The sequence below is a fragment of the Microtus ochrogaster genome, unplaced genomic scaffold (assembly GCF_000317375.1).
Source record: "Microtus ochrogaster isolate Prairie Vole_2 unplaced genomic scaffold, MicOch1.0 UNK70, whole genome shotgun sequence".
NCBI lineage: Eukaryota > Metazoa > Chordata > Mammalia > Rodentia > Cricetidae > Microtus > Microtus ochrogaster.
This window is the reverse complement of record NW_004949168.1, coordinates 1,421,390-1,427,774: the sequence shown is the minus strand read 5'-3', so window position 1 is coordinate 1,427,774 and position 6,385 is coordinate 1,421,390.

Sequence of the window (6,385 nt, the reverse complement as noted above, 5' to 3'; positions counted from 1 at the left end):
GTTCCAACAGGGAGGATCTTGCAGGCCATGCATAAAGCACTTGGCTAATGCAGAAGCTGTGGTAGGGTCTAAGCAGAGAATGTGTTTGTATTTGTGACTAGTTAAGGAGCAGCAGTTTTGTTTGCTATTGGCATGGTCTTGCTACACAGCCTTAGCTGGCCTTTAACTACTGACCTTCCTGCCGCAGCCTCTCAACAGCTGGGATTACAAGCATGCATATCTCTATGCTTTGTGAAAGATTTGTTTTATTTTATCTTTTAAGATGCATCTGTGGTGTGTGTGTGTGTGTGTGTGTGTGTGTGTGTGTGTGTGTATACTGTAGGAGGCCAGAGGATGCTGTCGAACCCTTAGGAGCTGGAGTTACAGGTGGCTGTGAGCTGCCCATCATGGGTTCTAAGAACCGAACCTGGGTTCTCGGCAGGAGTAACTGCTGAGCCAACCATTCAGGACCAAGACTCATTTTAAAAAGTGAAGTCTGGCTTACAGTTTTCACAGCTTCTTAAAGAATGAAAAGTTTTGGCATCTTTCTTTGTTCATGGTTAAAAGAACCTTCATCAAAATGAAGCCAGAGGAAAACTTGGTCTTTGATTTTAGCCAATTGTTCTTTCTGCTATAAAAAAAAAATTGGACAAAGGAAATTCACACACCATCTTAAAAATCTTAGTTGACAGCACAACATCCAGCTGGGCAGTGGTGCACACCTTTAATCCCAGCACTCAGGAGGCAGAGGCAGGTGGATCTCTGAGTCTGAGGCCAGCCTGGTCTACAGAGCGAGTTCCAGGACAGCCAGGGCTACACAGAGAAACCTTGTCTTGAAAGAAAGGGGGACATAAAAAAGAAGAGAAAGAAAATCACAGTGTCCATTCTAAGAATGCTTGCAAATTTCAGCCTAATATGAGGGATGCATTCACACATTTTAAATAACAAACTGACAAGACATAGTTACATAAAACTCTCTTATTTTCATTTCACCAGCCTTAATGGTTAAGGAGTGCCTGGTTTTAGTAAATGGTTCCTTTAAAGAGATAATGGTGCTTCTACTGTAACATTTGCTGACCATTTGCCTTATTATACAATCCAACTTACTTGTTCATGTTTTCGTGTCCATATTTGCATAGTGTGGATTTCTAATCTTAGATATGAAATACCATAATTCACGTTTGCTCTTTCCCACGGTAGAAGTTAAAAAGAACAGGGTCCCTCATGCATTCATCATCTCCTCCTGTCTACTTTTATAGCTCTGTTGTAGTCACAGAATGTGAAGCTGTCACAATATATTTTGCAAGCATGATTTATACACTCTAGAGAGGTCAAGAGAAGAGGCTCGATTCACTGGGGACCAAATGATATCCTCAGCATCCTCCTGTAATGAATCCGCTAGAGAGTGTTTGCTGTGCCGCTTCACCACACTCCAGCCCTGGCTCCCCTGCGTAGAGGAACCAGTTAACCCTGTCCATTTTCCTAGAAGAATGGGGTTAGCATGGCCTATGTCAGGAGGGGCGAAATCTCATACTCTATGTTTAACAAGCAACCACAGGCTGCTATGTATATTCCAGAAACACTCCCCGTGGCTTCCAACTCCACTAAGTGGCTGATGCTACTGAGTCTTTGTCTTTAAAAGCCACCCTCAGTCACCCCCACCCCAACATCCAGGCTGAAATCTCCTTGCAGAGACCAATTACACAATTCCCTCTCTCTTGTCCTGGTCTTCACTAATAGAAGGCCCTCCTTGAAGGCTGTGGGATATGAAGAGCACTCTCAGCTGAGGCCGGTGGCCTCCAGCTTAGCATCAGTTTTTATAACAGGCCTGGAAGAAATGAAAATATTCTAAAGAGATAAGTGTGTTTCTCAATCTGAGTGTCAGATTGCCAAAACAATGGACCCCCAAGGAAATGGGAATTTCCCCAAGAATCTCATGTTTTTCGCAGGTCTAACAACTTCTCAGAACACCCTACAGGGTGAGGCGAAGCTCAGACAACGAGGGGACTATGGTGGGCGGGGCCTCGCCTCTACTAGGACTGCTTAGATGGGCTTATCCTTAGTCTTCTATTTAAACTTTATCCCACTTCAGGATCCTGAAGATGGGCTCGGGAGAGTTCCTGGGTCTCTTGGAATAAATCTCCTTTTTCTGTTTTCCACTTTTTTTTTTCAAGAAAGGGTTTTTCTGTGTAGCAGTTCTGGCTGGCTGGCTGGCCTGTAATTCACTCTGTAGACCAGGCTGGCTTCCAACTCACTGAGATCCGCCTGCCTCTGTCTCCTGTTAGTTTGGTTCTTTATTGACTAATTGAAGATGAGTGGCTGACATATGATAAAAATGCTTTGTTTGTTTGTTTGTTTTTAGCATATAAGGAAATTTATCAAGGCATAGGTCTTGACCCCCGAGTTCCATACCCAGTTTACAGAGGAACTCTGACTCCGCTACTGCCAAGCACGCTTGCGAATGTACATTTTCTGTTTCTGTGGCCGAGAGATCTCGGTCTTCTTCTTGCCCTTTCCATCATGCTCTGCTTCGAGACTTCAGACCGAGGGTGTCAGGCAGCTGAACTAAAGAATACAAGGAAGTGGTAGGCTTCTTGTATCATATGGTTTCTCCAGCGTAGTGTCCTCCCCTTGGGGCCATGCCCTGTGTTAATCCTCTCTCCTTGAGCCATGGGATGCCCTTCTGAGATGATAAAGAGTTACAAGGAGACTCCAGCAGAATCAGGAAGCCTTCTGGCTGCAACAAAAGTTGCTGAGATGGAACTCCTAACTAAGCTACATCTGGATTCCTGGCCACAGAAGGGTGACATAACATCTGGGATTTAGCTCATTACATTTAAGGGTGATTTCTTAAGGAGGACACAGCGTACACACAGGAAAGAGTGCAAGTCAGAGTAGGCTCTGGGATTGTCTTACACCAGGGCACACCTGTGTCAGCATTCTCCTCTTCAAAAATTAGCATCATGAAGGGGCGCTTCCCCTGCCATTACCACTCTAAAGAGACTGCTGTTCTCATACTTGTCCTCCGAGAATGGTTTGTCGACTTTTGAATTTTATAGGTTACTTCATCATGTGGGTAAAGTGGTTTTCAGAATGTACTGTGCCCAAGCAGACAAAGCACTGGAATCCGTTTTGAATGCCAGCACAGAAGCAGAATGACTGTGCACCAGGGTGGGCACACAGACAATACCACCTGAATTATTTAAGAGTAAAGAAGGTTGGACTGGAGAGATGGCTCAGCCAGCTACAACAGGCTAGACCTGCAACCAAACAGCCAAAAGACTGCTATCAGGTAAATTTACCCAAGTGGATTGGGATCATGTGAATACACTGTGTATATCCAAATATATTGGGATAAGACACCTAAGGTCATGCTCAACTTCCTTAGCGATCAGGGAAATGCAAATCAAGACAACTTTAAGATACCATCTTACACCTGTCAGAATGGCTAAAATGAAAAACACCAATGATAGCCTTTGCTGGAGAGGGTGTGGAGAAAGGGGTACACTTATCCATTGCTGGTGGGAATGCAAACTTGTGCAACCACTCTGGAAAGCAGTGTTTCGGTTTCTCAGGAAATTCGGGATCAACCTTCCCCAGGACCCAGCAATACCACTCTTGGGAATATACCCAAGAGAGGCCCCAGCATACAACAAAAGTATATGCTCAACTTTGTTCATAGCAGCATTGTTCGTAATAGCCAGAACCTGGAAACAACCTAGATGCCCTTCAATAGAAGAATGGATGAAGAAAGTATGGAATATATACATATTAAGAGTACTACTCAGCAGTAAAAAACAAGGACTTCTTGAAGTTTGCGTACAAATGGATGGAAATAGAAAACACTATCCTGAGTGAGGTAAGCCAGACCCAAAAAGAGGAACATGGGATGTACTCACTCATTTGGTATTTGGTTTCTAGCCATATTTAAAGGACAGTGAGCTTATAATTCGCAATCCTAGAGAAGCTAAATGAGAACGCGAATCCAAAGACAAACATATAGGCATCCCCCTGAATATTAACCTTCATCAGGCGATGAAAGGAGACAGAGACCCACATTGGAGCACCGGACAGAAATCTCAAGGTCCAAATCAGGAGCAGAAGGAGGGGGAGCACGAGCAAGGAACTCAGGACCGCGAGGGGTACACCCACACTCTGAGACAATGGGGATGTTCGGGAATTCACCAAAGCCAGCTGGCCTGAATCTGAAAAAGCATGGGATAAAACCGGACTTGCTGAACATAGCGGACAATGAGGACTACTGAGAACTCAAGAACAATGGCAATGGGTTTTTGATCCTACTACACGTGCTGGCTTTGGGGGGGCCTGGACAATTTGGATGCTCAACTTACTGAACCTGGATGGAGGTGGGCGGTCCTTGGACTTCCCACAGGTCAGGGAGCCCTGATGGCTCTACGGGCTGATGGGGGAGAGGGACTTGATCGGGGGGCAGGGGGGGAGGTGGGGGGCAGGAGGCGGAAATCCTCAATAAATAAATAAATTAAAAAAAAAACAAAAAACAAATATATTGGGATCATGTGAATACACAGTATATTAAAGTCATCTACGTGCTGCAGAGACAGCTCAGTAGCTAAAAGCACAGATTCCTCTTCTAGAGGACCTGGATTCAATTCTCCAAAGCCACATGGCCGCTCACAGCCCTCTGTAACTCTGGTTACAGAGAATCTGACACCCTCTTCTGGACTCTTGTGAGTACTGCACACACATATTCAGGCAAAATACTCAAAGACATAAAATAAAATAGGCTGAGGAGGGAGGGGGACTTGATTGGGGGAGGGAAATGGGGGGCGGTGGCGGGGAAGAGACGGAAATCTTTAATAAATAAATAAATAAAAATGTAAGAAAATAAAATAAATAAATCTGAATTTTTTTATTGTATAAGGAAACATCATCACACACTCAAAATTGAGGAAAGGGTATATACCTTTACCTAAACCCTTTAAAGAGAAGGACACTTAACAATGCAATCATGACCCCCCTCCCCCCACATACACACTCCTGCCACCAGCCTGTCCTGTGATACCTGGTATGTCAAGGAATAAATAGGCAGAAAACTCTGAACTGTTTCAAGGACTTCAGTTCAGCTCAGCCCCCCACTGTTGATGGATGCAACCTTCTCAAGTGGCCATCCATCCTCTCTTTTCATCCATCGGTTCTGTTATCCATTCGTCCTCCTAGATCCAATTCTATTCTTCATCTCGGTGGCCTCCGGGGTCCTGCACCTTGGTTTCTGTAGCTCGTCTGACTCTGAGGTTGGACTGTGCAGCAGAGTCTATACCAGACCTCCAACAGAGTTAATTATGGGACACACCCCCTCCCCAACTCTTACTGTTTCTCTCTTTAAACTCTACTGTAGTGCCTCTTAGCCCTTTGCAACCCTTCTTAATACACACACACACACACGGGGGGGGGGGGGAGAATATTTTACTATTCAATGTGTGATCTGAAAATTAACATTAATAGTTAAGGTTGAAATAAATATTAGAACCTATGCTTGCTTTGGCCAATACCATGCAATAATTTATTGTGATTCAATACATTTGGACACTGGAAAGACACAGCTTCTAACATAGCCCACTCATGACAACATTTTACCACATGAGTGTATGACAGTGTAACGGTTTATTCTACTGTTGATATCTGTTTGGGAAATAGTACATATAATGCTGTTATGAGCATTCTTGTACATATCTCTTTATAAAGAGATATAAACATTTATAAAGATTTCAGCTGAGTGTAGATTGAGAAGTGGAATTTCTAGTCCCTAGGTTCTGTAGATCCTTCAGTCAATCTGCCCTTGGTCTCCTAGAAGATGACATAAGCTCTTAGGTTTTTCAGGCTTTTTAACTTTAGCAATTTTGAGGTGGGGTTAATTTGCATCTTGAGAATGGTCATCATGTTTAATACCTTCTCATGGGCCATACATACCTTAGAACTCTCAGTGGGGAAGGGCTGTTGGGCCCCATCTCACTGCCCCTCCTTTTCTGAGTCCTCTGTAGCTGGTCTCTGTACCGGTATCTAGAGAAACCAACTAGCAACAGTTTGTTCCTACAATAGTTCCTGCGTCCTGATTGCTGTCATTTACAGTGTCCTTTGACTTCTGAACTTGTAACCATATATGTTTATTTCCAGTATCACTGAGTTAGCACAGTTGATCTAAGTCCTATAAATGAGATCGTTTGATATGCTCACTAAAATTATATTTTAACATCTTAACATCTTGACATTTGCCCATGGTGTGCCTGATATTTCTAAGATACATTCTCCCTCAATATTTTTCTTTACAAAAACTTTCTTGAGCCGGGCGATGGTGGCGCATGCCTTTAATCCCAGCACTCGGGAGGCAGAGGCAGGCGGATCTCTGTGAGTTTGAGACCAGCCTGGT